The following is a 14,046-nucleotide window of genomic DNA, read 5'->3' as shown; positions in this document are numbered from 1 at the left end:
CTAGAGAGCAGGACTCAGACCAATATTGTTTAATGCTTTATTAATAACCTGGGGGTGAATAGTGAAGTGGCAAAAGTTGATGTCAATAGAAAAGTACTTAGCTCCGGTCAGGAGCAACTTCAGAAGAATTTAATAAAATGGCAGGCCCACGTGCAGAAGCATGAGGGCAGCTTGGAAAGTGCCTTCAAAGCCCACAGCAGCGCTCCCACCTCCTCCTGGCACGCGGGTACTGGCAAGGGGCCAGGGCCCGTCCCACCTCTCTACGAAGGTTAGGGTAGGTAAGCTGAGGACAGGCAGATGTTTCCAAGCATCCCAAGTACTTTTTGACTCCTCCTGGTTGCTGCCCAGCTCCCCACATTCGTTATAGCCAGGAGGAAAGACTGACCCCTCTAACCAGTCTGTGAGTAACAGCCCTGCCAGCTCCTCCAGCAATCGTTTAAAAAAGCTGCCGTGGGTTCCCATGGCTGATTCTTCCCTGAGGACATGCCAAAGGCTCTAGGTCAACTCTCACAGGCATTTCAAAAATCACGCGTTGGCTCTGATGAGAGTGACAGGGCAGCAAGCCTCAAGTCCGCTTAGTCTAAGAACATAAGCTCCTGGGTGCTGCCTGGCACCTGGAAAAACAAAATCTGCCAGCACAGCTGGGGTGCAAATACCTATATGCAAACAGCAGTCACATCATCTAACGCGTAAGGGGGTGAAGGTGCAGGCAGCTGCCTGAACTTGCTGCCACCGAGTGTCTGGTGGTTGGTTTAGGTGGGCTCTTTACTCCCTGGCTTTTTCTTCCCACCGATTGCGCTTGCGGCATGGCTGGGTCTTGCCAGACCTTGTTGATGTGAACTGCAGCACCGTGACCTGGCGCAGGCCTGAATGCACATTGCGAGCTCTTTATCTGAGCCTGATATGCGGAGAAATGTGCTTACCAGCAGTCTGGGTGACATTTGATGGCATCTTTGTGTAACCTCGTTGCTGCCAGTCCTCTGTCCCAACTGTTCTGTCTTGTCCACAGCACCACCCAAACACAGCACAGGCTCCCATGGCTTTTGAAGGTAATCACATTCATGGAAATTCGAATGGCTGTTTTTCACAGGGATTTATTATTATTTTGTTTTTACCCAGTGGGTCATTGCCAAGGATACTATTCTGGAAAAGAAAGCAACTCATAAAGAAAGATTTTTAAAAATCCTCTTGATACGACTTGTAAAGTATTTTGAAGTACCAGCCACAAAAGAAATTGTTTTTAAATCCCCTCTTTCATCTGATGATTTATATCACATTAGAAATGCCCCACGCCCCCAGCATCAGGACCCCAGAGTATTAGGTGGGGTGCCAGTGCTGCTCACAAAGGGCTCTCTTCCCAAAGGGAACGGGAAGGAGTCGCACCTCAGATGGGAAGTGGGATGTCCACGTCCATGTGGGAAGCGACATCCTGTAGCACCCAGGGGACAGCCCAGGGCTCCCTCCTCTCAGTGAATCACAGCACCTTGCCTTGTCCCCGCGTTTGGAGTCCAATCCAAGGTCTTCGAGGCTTTGTGGGCACCCTTGGGATTCTTACTTCTTTTTTTTTCCCCCCCGTAATCTGCAATGAAAAACCATACATGCATGCACATAATATCCATTCAGCCTAATAAATGATAACCTAATACCTTAACGCAGGGGGACGGGCTCCAGGTGTGAATAGGCTTCGTTCGTGGAGCTTTATGAATTGACATCAAACGAGGACCTGCTCAGAAGTGAAGGAACAGCTTCGGCAGCAAGGCATCTAACCAGCCAGCACATGTAACCAGGGGTTCTGCCAAGGATCAGGTGGGAAAGGAGCGATTTTGCAGGCCAGGGGTCCGTGCTGCATTTGCTGCTGAGCCTGAGGCACTGATTCTCTCTGGCCATGGTTCACTGAGTTAGTATGGGAAGCAAAACATTCAGGCAACATCACGGTAACATTTGCCATAATTATGATACTACTAGATACTACATGCATGATGCTACTATACATAAATGATACTTCATGAGTCAGGCAAAGGCAGAAGGCACTGAATGGCTTGGAATCAATGGTTTAAAATTGGTACATTTTACCATTACCACCATCACTTTTCTCTGTAGGTACCATCCAAAGAAAAGCTTTGGGAGCTTGTTCTGAGGAAGCAGGGTAGGCTGGAGTCTGGGACAAGCCATGACTCTGGGAAGCTGGGAAGCTGCAGCATTAAAGCAAGCAAGACTAAAACTCAATTATTTGACTTCAAAATGTGGACGCAGAGTCACGGTGTTTTCCCTGGAAGTGGCTGCCCTCTGCCTGCCTCGCTGCCCTGGTGCGGTGGGAGGTACGGCTGCCTCCCCTGTGTCTGTAGTGCCCATCTCTCCAGGCTCCGCTTGTGGGTTTCTTGTCTTTCCCATCTTCACCACTGAGCCTGCTTCTCCCAGCACTCCCCCTTTTCCCTCCATGCAGCAAGCCCCTCCAGTCAGCCCTTCCACTGCTTAGAATCATACAATCATTTAGGTTGGAAAAGACCTTTAAGATCATCAAGTCCAATCGTTAACGTAACACTGCCATCCCACCACTAAACCACGTCCCTGAGCACCTTGTCTACCCATCTTTTAAATACCTGCAGGGATGGGGACTCCACCACTTCCCTGGGCAGCCCGTTCCAGTGCTTGACAATCCTTTTGGTGAAAAAATTTTTCCTAATGTGCAACCTAAACCTGCCCTGGCACAACTTGAGGCCATTTCCCCTCGTCCTGTTGCCCGTTACCTGGGAGAAGAGACCAACACCCACCTCACTACAGCCTCCTTTCAGGCAGTTGTAGAGGGCGCCCTTCCTCCTGCCCACAGAGAAAATGGCACTTTCTCAACCCTGGCCACCTCCTCCTCTTCCCGGCTTTTGAGGGCTGCAGCAATCAGCTGCACCCCCCGGAGCCACTTCCAGCAGGGCAATGCCAATTCCTTTCCTTCTGGCTCCCAGAACAATTAGCAAAGGCCGGCATTTTGTTAATCCAGCCATAATTAATCACCACCAACATTTTAATTCCTCTGTTTCCATAGGCTTGAAGAGCTTTAGGAGCTGTGAGCTTTTATACGTGGTTGTAGAAGAGACCGATACAGGTATTTTGCCAGGCCGTAAAATCCTTTGCAGCCATAGCATTTTTTTTTAGAGGGCTTAAACAATTTTGGATTAAAATCAGGACAGAAATACAAGGGCCAGACTGGAGAGGCACAGAAAGAGGTTGCCTGATCTTAGCTGTTCCCACAGCGTAGAGCAATGGAAAGGATTAGAAGCAGAGTATTTTGTCTACCAGTTCACAAAGACACAGCAAAGAGGAAGACTTGGATCTGTAGTTTATTCCTGTGCCTTTGGTGCCTACCTCCAAGGATGCTGGCAGGATAATCACAGCAGTGGTTCTTGGAGATGGCAACGTGGCACTTCCTATGAGAGTACCCAAGACTGCGTCCAGGAAAGGCGCCAGGTCGCTTTACAGGCTCTCGTTTGAATAGACAAGATGTTTGAATTGTTTCTCAGAGTCACTTAAAAAAAAAAAAAAAAGCATGTGAAAAATGTCAGCGAATTTCCTCTTTCCTCTTTCCCACCCAAATACAAAATCAAATAAAAGCAAACACATGGGACAAATACAAGAGCAGCCCCCTCTGCACGTATTCTCTGCGATACACAGGCTGTTTCCAGATGTATGGATTAGACCTCATCCAACCACTGCTTAAAGCTCAGCCTTAGCGTACTGATCAAATACTCACCGAGTTGGAAACTTCTGGGAAAACTAATGGGCTCGGCGGTGAGTCTCCCACTTTCTGCAGCAATACTGGTTGCCGAGTCTCTTCTGTCACCTTGCTGCCATCTCTTCATTCCGGTTAGACCATTTTCAAGCCTGCTAAAGTATAGATTTAAAACCCCTGGAACGTAATAAAAAATGGAAAACAAAATATGTGTTTTTTGTTTTTTCTTTTGCCTGAATGTTTTTTTAATCAACTGTTGATACAGTGTAGGAAATATATAGCTCCAACAGCATGAGCAGTGAAGTACGCTCGTGGTTGAAAAAGCACAGCATCAACACTGCATCATGTTAAAAAAACCAAACCCCAGAAGTGTTCAAAAGTGCTTCAGGATCTGCACTCAGAAACAGTTCAGGATTTTCACACATTATGTGAATTAACATCTCCCATAGCTATTTTGGCTAATTGAATATTTGTGGGTGTGGGTGGACCCCAGATGAGAAATTAATAATTACGCCTGCAGTAACAGTAAGTACACAGTCAATAAGGCATCGCTGCACTTGTGCAGGGCTCGTGCCCTGGGCTGTAGCTGTTATCACTGCCTAAACTGGCACTTAGTATTTTTGGTCCTGATTCCAATCCTAACCTGCTTCAGCACTGATCTCTGGTTTTTGAGCGTTACTGGTATGAACAAGACTAGACTGAGGTTCTTGTGGCTATAGATGTACTAAGAGGCAGCTTGGCTTTACAGCAGCCAGCTTCACAGTGCTGTGTGACCCACAGGATTTTTATCTTCATGTTAGGCACCAGAAGAGCCTGGGCATCCCAACAGAGAAAACAGCCTAGGAATGGAGGCCAGGAACACCAGCAGGCTGAGAAAAGAGCGGCTTAAGCTCATCAGCAAGTACAGAGTGCAATCTAGCGCTAGGTGCCTGGCTTAAGGCTGAAATGCCTCTGCACTTGGGATTCATCCCTCATCCCTCACTGCTTGATGGAGTACTCCAGCAGGAGATTACCAGATAGGATTCCCTGCATCACAGCAACTCAAATTGGGCTGTGCGTTAAAAGCTATGACAGAAATTATTCTGTATTCTGGTGGGTTTTATCAGCTGCTGCGTAAGAGAACGGAGAGCCAGTCTCTGGCTGAACGATGAACAGGAGCAGCAGACACGCAGTGCATGTGTTTCCAGTGGTTCGGGCACATTTAAGAGCACAAAAGGTGGATTTAAAGGCCAGTCTGCTGATGCCGTGCAGGAGCAGGAGTACCCCGCAGCCTTGGCTGGTGGAGACTGACCTGTCCACGGGGTTTGGGCACCCCTGGGTTAAGGATCGGAAGGATTTCCGAGGATTTTTCAGGTTCTGAAGATTTCAGGTGCTTACAGAGGCAGTTAATGACTACATCTTCTCTGTGGAGGTGTTTTAGCACAATAGGTACCAGCCAATAAGGTCAGCAGCATTGTTTTGCAAGTAGAAAAACCATATACTTGTGTAAAAAGCCCCTTTATTATTCATAAAGTATTCCTTGATAATTCAGCTCTATTTATCCCGAGAATTAAAAAAAAAAAATGGTGTTACTAAGGAAGAAGAAAACCCTTAAAAGTTGTTTTAGTCCTCAAATCTAGGCCAAAGACTGGAGTCCCCTTTGAATCTAGCAAAACTACGTTGATCTCAACCGCTTTTCCAGAAATGCTGAGAATTTTATATTCTTTGAGCACCCCGATAGGCTGAAAATATTTCTGAGAGGTTGGTAGGCTCTCAGCTACTGCTCCGATTCATAGAAATTAAACCTTCCATCATCTGGTTTTTATATTTGGCAAATGTCAGCTATACTTCCTATCACGTATATTGTTGCTTCAACGCACTGAGCCTTCTGTGAATTTCAAAACACATAACTCAGCTCTCAAGCATTTCTTTTGTAAATATTGATAATGGTTTCAAGTTCTTTATTAAATAACTTTTTAATGAGTTTGAGGTCAAAGAACTATTTTTTCACAGTCTCACAAAGATAAGAATCATAACATATCTTTCTGTACCATGGAACACATGGTTTTCAATACCGCATTGTGCAGCATAGGTTTTCCTCACTTTTAAAAAGTTTACTTTAACAAAAAAAAAAAAAAAAAAAAAAACCCCCACAATTCTCAAAAATCAAATCTAAGCAAGCCATACTAAAATGTCCAAAATCGCATGAAAATGCTATGTGACAGCTCTGCAGGTCAGTGTGTGCTGGCGCTTGGAGCAGCATTAGAAATCTCCCTTTACCCCTTCAATCCAACAGCAAGAAGAACTACGAAATGCCACCATCGCTCCTTAATAAGGTTCAATGTATAAACTGCTCCTTGCTCAGCGTTATTTATTGCCTGCGTTTTTACCAGAAAGGATCCCCGTGTATACGCTCGGGATCGGAGACAATAAAATATTACGGCGAGGTTCACTAGGGGAAGTTTCCAGGGAGAGGTTTTTTATCAGTTTACTGGCACGGTCAAAGTCCTGCAGGGGAGCTCCTCTTTGGAGCAGGCTGTAAACAATTTACATGGGGTAGGTAAGAGGAAGTCTTTAGGGTGCCTTGAAAAATATTAAGTTATAGATGTTCTGACCTCTGTCTTCTAGCCCTGGCCCAGAGGACTGATGTTTACTAGGAAGCATGCAGCTCTCTAGGAAACTGCACACTGCCAGTCGAAGTAGGGTTATTTTTTTTTTTAATACATTTCAATTAAAAGTTGGACTGGGTAGCAGTATACTAAATCAAACATGCTGTACAACTAATTTTCTCTATAAACCCCTGAATATTTACCTTTGAACTTAAAAATGTTGCCTTCAGGCACAGAGTGTTCCAGCCAGCTGTAGTTTAAACGCACGGTGCAGGTTCTGTAGCTTGCTTCTTCATTCAACACTCAGAATCATTCATGTTTGCTAAGTGGAATTAAAAGCCGGCTAGGAACAGATTACTGGTCCCCTGATATTAGCCTTTCTTCTCACACATTCCCTTGAAGACTTTCCGGTCTAATAATAACATTTTCCTGTGCTGGTCCTATTGACAGCTTGAAACCTTAATGGCGATCCATTTGAAATGTAAATACTTGGTCTTATTTGCATGTTTATTCAAGGGAATTTGCATTGAATCATTTAGCTGGGACTACAAACAGAGGCCAGGAGACAAAGAAGAAGTTTAGGTGATTTTAGATGGTGTTTTAGGCCTGGCCCACGGCTGGACACATTGCCAAAATTGTGCTTTTGCGGAAGGCTGAGAGGTCTCTCTCAGTCTCCACCTGCGTAGTTTTTCTTGTTAAAATTAAATACAAAGGCACGCATTGGCACTGCTGGTTGGTTTTGGTTTTCCTGCACTCAGGATGGCAACAAAGCCACAGAACATCTCTATTAAGCATGTAACCAAATGATAAGGTTTGGGAAAGGAGCTGTTGTCGATTACTGGCTAGCAGGTTCTTATTTACGTCTGTTATTTTAATGATGCTGAGGCTTGGCTGCAGTGTTTAGGATGTGTTAGGGCACCGAGAGCATTCCAAAGGTATCTTTTCAGCCGTTTCCAGTTAAGGAATATATATTACTGAGTTGTGAATTAGAAGAACCATTCAATCTTCCATCTCTGTCATTGTGCCAACACACGGGAAATGACCTCGTCCTAAAAGCTGAGCACCTGCAACTCTCATTAAGATCCGTCTAATGTCACCCATTGCTTTTCAGACTCCTGAAAGGGCCTCTTACAATCTACCTGCTTCAAATTCCCCCAGGATTTATTGGCTCGGAACACAGATTACTTGTCTTGGTATCAGGGATTTCCTTTCTTTTGAACAGGAACATAAAAACACAAAGAAAGTCTAAACTCCAGTAATGTGAAAATATTGTGTTTGATTCCAACCCATACATTCAAAGTTACAGCTGAATGTCTGACTTGAACTTGAAATGCGATGCCTCAACTCTGCGTATGATCTTACAGCATATAAAATGTTTGGAAGCCTTTGAAAAAACGGAAATATTCTTGGCTTCGGTTGCACTCTTATTATTATGCTTTCTTTAGTGCACTTACAGTTGGCTCAATAGATCCTTACATTTATCAGGCTCGGGTAGCAGGTTTCAGGACGCATGAAATCTGTGTCGTTACTGATCGTAATGGGAGCACGCTGTCAAGTCGGTCGTGTGCTTTACGAATGATGTACCTTTAGGCGAGAGGCTCCTCACACATAAATGGTATAGTCCAAAAGCTTGATCCAAATTGTTCCAAAACCTTTCCGCTTTATTTCAGTGATGTGCAGCACTGAAATTTATTTTAGTGATATGCAGGACTAAAAGTTTGAAACGCTGAGCTCTCCTTTCTTAAGAGGTGAGCAGTAAAGTACAGGCACCTGCAACTTTACACTGGCCTGAAATTGCCCTACTTTCACCCTTTTAAATTCAGACAAAGCAATAAAATTTAATGTATACATGCACTTACGGCATTAAAATTAATGGTTTCATTTCCAGACTGATTACTGACTGTGAGCTTAAATTAAATTAGATCTCCTAGAAGATGGCTCAGTACCCTTAGGAGAGAATACTGGGGTTTAGACGTAGTTAAAATGCAGCACAGAAACCAACGAAAATTTCATGTTCAACATGCTGAAATGCCTTAGTGATCTCAGGGTTTTTTGATAGGTCCTGACAAGAAATAATCTCGGAGCTCCATTCAGCAGCTCACTCAAGTTTGAGTTAAAAGGAGAAAAATATCAGTTGTCTTGAAAGGTTTAAATGTAATCCCTTCTAATGAGTATTTTTTTCCATTGCTCTATGTTCACTTTTAATCCTATCAGAAGTCTTCTGTAAGAACATGTAAGCAACTTTATATGTGGCTTATTTTAGAGAAGAGATGGTACGTTCATCAAGCATGTTCAGCAATGTTCTCCCAGTGGTGACTTTTGTATTACGAGAGTAAAACTTCAAAGCACGTAATTAATTACCAGTCAGAGCTAGCTGGATGTGAAGGGAGATGAAGAGCTTGCAATCAGACCAAATGAATACAATCACATAGTTTGCAGAGCCTGCAAGCTTATGGTTCCATTCAGCCTGATGCCGTGTGACTCCTTGAAGGGGACAGTCCCTGTCCCACCAGTCTGTTATTGAAAAGAAACCCTTTGCCATTCTGTGAAGTGATCTTAAAGGATGTTAAGCCATCCAAAAAGCTGATATTGTTACACATACAAGTTCTGATCAGTCACTCAGTCTTCAATCAGTTGACTCGAAATGCATGGATTTCCTTCAAGGCTGGAGGATGAATCAAGGGGAATGAATGTGTTCTCAGGTGAGACTTTAATCAATGGGAAAAGGTATCTGAACTAGGAGATGACTGGAAAACACAGTGTCAAATAGCCTGGTACTGTAATTTCACTGGGACCCTCTAAGCTCTGAAATCAAAGCTGGTTCCACTGAATGCTGGCTGTGCTCACAGTCCTATTCAAAAGCTGGCACAGTATTATCTTCACAGCTAGTCATGGTGAATGGTTAAAGCATGATGGCAGTGTGTTTGTGCGTGGACTGTTTATTACACTTGCAGCACTTTCCAACGTAGTAATCTTTCCTCAGTTTTGCATTCATTGCAGGTGCTCGTAACAGATGAGCAAAGTCAGGAAACGCGAGTTGTGTATCAAACTTCGCAGAAACATCAAGAATATAGGGGCTGTCCCTGCGCATCTTCTGTCTGACATGTTGATAGACTTACAGGCAGACTACGTACTTAGCAATCAACATCTAGAAGCCTTCGCAAGTTTAGCGATCAACATCTGGAAAGTTGGCAGAACCAAGCTCAAGATTTGGATTAGAGCTTTTTTCACAAGGTGTGCAATTGTCCTAGGCAAATAAAGCCCTTAAGCCCCATAAGGAGATTTAGAGTATGGAATTACTTTAAAGGACAACCGTTTAAAGGACACTGAAAACCTCGCAAAGTTTTACAGCCTATGCAGCAAGATCTTCTGACTCTTAATTGCCAAACTCAGACCAACAATAACAGTTTGTCTCACGAGGATAAAAAATACCCTGATGGATGTTCCTAGCCTTACATGTAGTTCAGCAGTTGGGGATCTCTGGATGGAAGAGCACAGGTATTTTTCTTTAGTTCCTTCTATTAGTTACCTTCCAGAGGAGAAAAAAAAAACACAAAAAAACCAGAAGTTGGGCAGGTAACCCAACGTTGCCACATTTCCCTTATTTTCTCCCTGAATACAAACTCCACAGTGGTGCCAGAGAACAAAAGTGTCTTTATATCTTATTGCAACAATGAGCCGAAGGACATATTCCCAAACCTAATCACCATACGCAAGAAAGGCGGCATTGTAGCTAGGACCCAGAGGGAAGAAGCCCACAATGTTCTTTTGTAGGCTGTTTTCTTGTGGAAAGGATTCAAAAACGATGCTGCTGAGCAGCTGATGCCTTATTTACTTTCCTGGTTTTTGTTTTAACCTAGAGTGTTTTACGTAAAAGGAGACTCCAACACACTCACCCAGCGCTTCTCGCCTGAGGCGATGAACCTAGCAATTCCATCTCTCCGCTACACCAAACCACAGCACACTTTTCTAAGCTTAGCTTGTTATTGTCTTTCAGGCTGCAGAATAACCCAGGGCAATGGAACAGTTACTGGCACTATAAATGTTTTCAGACACTGAAGCTAGTAATACGCAACCTTATTCGAATTAAATTACCTCTTTAAGAGAGCCTGAAACTGGATGACTTCATATAATTCATTATGTTTAAGAAGGTGGTTTAGTGTGGCAAGTTAAAACCCATTAAATTGCTCTGTAGTTTTCTTGGCTGTGGTTGTTTTTCTTAAGTGAAAGTAATTAAACATAAATATTTACTAATATCCCAGGCTGTGAAACTCTATAGCCAGTAAGAGGAACAAGGAGAACCGACCCAGCGTTGGCTTCCTATGTTAATACCCCATGCTGGCTGAAACGTGCTTGCTGACTTTTCCACAAACAGGGCCGGCTGATGTGGAGCTCTGCTGGGGAATTCAGAAGCTGAGCAGTTGAATTTATTTAAACAAGGGGAGGAAACCACTACTCGGATGTGATTTTTTTTCTTTTTATACATAGGATTAATGCGATAGGCCGTAAGACACCACAAGTAAATTGGCTTTTCCCTTACCGATCCTGTCTAAAGACCTGCTCCAAAAATCTGTTGATGCCAATGGAAAAGGCCCCACTGAGTTGCACGGGTCCTGCATCATGACCCTACTTTCTCAAGCACTGTAAATAAGCACAGGCAAGCCCGGCCACAGAGGGAGCATTGCCTTCTCCTGCCCTAGCCACCCTAGCTCACTGCTGCTAAACCATCTCCCTCTGGCCAGCACGAGCATTGCTGTGGCCAGGCCGGGAACCGACACCAGCAACTATGGAGCAGTGTTGGTGCTGCCAGGTTAGCTGGAGGTTTCTGTTGCTGTAAAGCAAAAAGTCCCTCTTGCCAAGCTACTGCTAAGCTGGCAAGATGGCAGGCAGCAGTAGAGGCAGTAAATGTGTTAGTCTGAATAATATCAGCTCCCAGTATGTATGTTCTTGAAGAGCCTGTCGGGACGCCCACAAATGGGTCCAGGCTGGCCCAACGTGCCCAGTGAACATCTCGGGGTGAATACTCCAGCTGAGACCTCTTCTGATCTGATTTCCAGGGGTGGGTATAAAGGACTTAGCCTTCAAACGGTACTCTCTACTCTCCTTATACTCCATTTGAAACTAAGGGGTCTCTTGTAACTCTTTGGGACTCCAAGGTAGCAGAATTCAGCAGTGTTAGATTATTTCTATGCTGTGGTACTTCACTAAGTTGGTCTACGGACAGATTTTGCCCTTTTTTCACAGACCGGGTTCACTTCACGCTTATAGTAAGACCTCTCTTCCCCAGCATCTGATAAATGGACTCTCATAAGAGACCCAAGTCCTCCTGCATTGTCGTAAAAATACAAAACCACTTAGCTTGAAGAAGATATCAATTGCTGGCCCAGGGGCACTACTCCCAAAGTGAGGTACTGTGCACCATGAAAAAGAGCAACAAAACCTTCAGGCAGATGGTGATTAGGGACAGACATCTGCCCGAACCTCCGCCTGCTCCATCCCCGCTGCATTCTGCCACGCACGCGGTGGGACGAAAGGGCAGCCTGTGCCTCGCAGCATCAGGCTGGGGCAGGGGGTGCGGGAGGGTGTCCCAGCCCCGGGGGGGCGGGTGCTCAGCCCTCTGCCCCAAACAGCCCTTCCATCAGCCAAGCTGCAGCAGGCCACCCCAGGGCCACAACAGCACCCCTCAACTGAGGACTCAGGCCAAGCAACATTACTAAAAATATCATGAAGCTCTAAACCCAAGCAGCTCAGCTAGAATAGGTGCCAGGCAGGGGGAAAGCCTGAACTACACAGGCAGAGAAGGTTTAATGGCAAACTCTTCTGCTGAGCTTTTACCCTGAGATCTAGTTGCTGCACGTTTAACACTGCTGATGTCGCTGTGCTTTTTTAAGGCAAATGAGGAACGCTAAGTTGTCGCATTCATGTTTGCCATCCACATCCATCCAGAACAGACCACAGAAGGTTTGCCTGACAGGGTGCTCAGAGTGCAGGCAGAGAAGAGGATTAGAATGAGAGTAATTAATTTACTGAGTGATATTTTATTTTTTTTTTTTTGTTCTGGGAAGTGACAGCCTCATAAACTCCCTCCCCTGTCCAGCAAGGAGCCGTTGCCTGAAGAGTGACACTGCACCCCCCTTCACCACTCCTCGCTGACCCCTCAGAAGACAAGCTGTGAGGGTTCCATCACCCCAGACCAGTATTTCTTTGCATCTCCTGCCAAGCAGGGTGGCAGTTCACGCAAAGAAGGTGGTTCAGGCGTGCAATGTATTTCAGTCATGGTTAAGTCCAAAACCTACTGCCAAGGACAAGCTTGTCCAAAAGCTGCTTTAGTCAGAAAGATGAAATACAAAGCTGCCTGCCTTTACAAGACAATAGCTCACAGGAGCTGAAATTCAGACATTTTCCTTCAGAACAAGCTGGCTGGATCATTTCAGTCTTTGGGGGGTATAAAGCGCAAAGGAACGGCCAAAATGATTAAAAAAAATTGAGTTCTACACACAGCTGGGAAGCAATCTTCCCCACCTCCCCCTTTGGCAGCACTGTAACGAGGGGCTAATTTTTCTGCTGATAAGGATTGACAGCAAGAGAGGACATCAGACATTTGCAGACGCTGTTAGCTATATAGAAAGAAAAGCTGTTAAAACTGCATTTACTGAATGAACAAGCCCTTATCTAATGTATAAATCAGTGAGCCAGAGTGGCCTTCAACCATATGACCCCAGGCTGAATTTTTGTCAGGTTTTTTTTTCCACCAATTCAGTAGGATTTGATCAGATTGATAGCTTGAAGGCAAACTGCCAACAGAATTTCAGGTCTGAGTGCGATAATAGAAATGTGCCATCTACTGTATCTGAGGTATTGCTAAGAAAATACTGAGAGCCAGGCTTAGTACTTTTATTTGAAACCCAGAAGGCAGCTTTCCATAGTCTGAGAGTGTAAGTCATCTCCTTTCGGCACATGGAGGACTCCTGGAGTCCGAGATGCTTCATTTAGGAATATGCTCAAATCTTAACCCTTCCTATTTGTACCGGAGAAAGATGCAAGCAGACCAACCTCTGGCCAGTTCTCAGACCTGGGCAGCAAGCCTGCGGTTGCCCTAAAGCTGTCAGCAAACATGGGGACAGGGCAAGCGCCGTGCGGAGTTTCTGTGCCGGGGCGGCCATGGTGTCGCTGGGCAGAACAGAGCCAAAAACTCTGCTAAGTCTCAAAAAAAACCCCAAAAAAAATTTCTCATACATTTATGTCCTGAGTGAATTTGGTTCCAAGCAGCTTCACCCTCTGTTCTACAGCACTTTTTTCTTTTTTTGCTCATTTTCTCATCCAAAGACTCTAACAAACCCTCACTAGATCTTGTAGCAAATCTGATGCCAGCAAAGTTGATAATTTCTGTACCTTCAGGGATTCTTCTACAAATTTATCCTTTTATTCTAATTGCTGTGAGTATTTCTCTTTGCAGCATTCAACCGAGCAAATCAAGAAGAAAGATGAAAAGGATAAAAAGTTTCTTTCCATTGCATTTAATTGGGAGTTTCCCCACAACCTGTGTGGCAGTAATAGGCTTAGGGTCTTATTTGTACAGTAATGCTTGATTTACTTGTTTCTCCCCTTCTTCCTTTCTCTTCCCATGGTGGCACATTATTGTTTCAAACCGCTGGTCTTTGCTGTGGTCTCTTGTTTCCCACAACTTGCATTGCTGGGATGTTTACTTCCTGGATTTAATTCTAATTTAGCTACTAC

This window comes from Egretta garzetta, unplaced genomic scaffold (assembly GCF_000687185.1).
Source record: "Egretta garzetta isolate BGI_Z169 unplaced genomic scaffold, ASM68718v1 scaffold166, whole genome shotgun sequence".
NCBI classification, from domain to species: Eukaryota; Metazoa; Chordata; class Aves; order Pelecaniformes; family Ardeidae; genus Egretta; species Egretta garzetta.
This window is presented reverse-complemented; position numbering follows the sequence as displayed.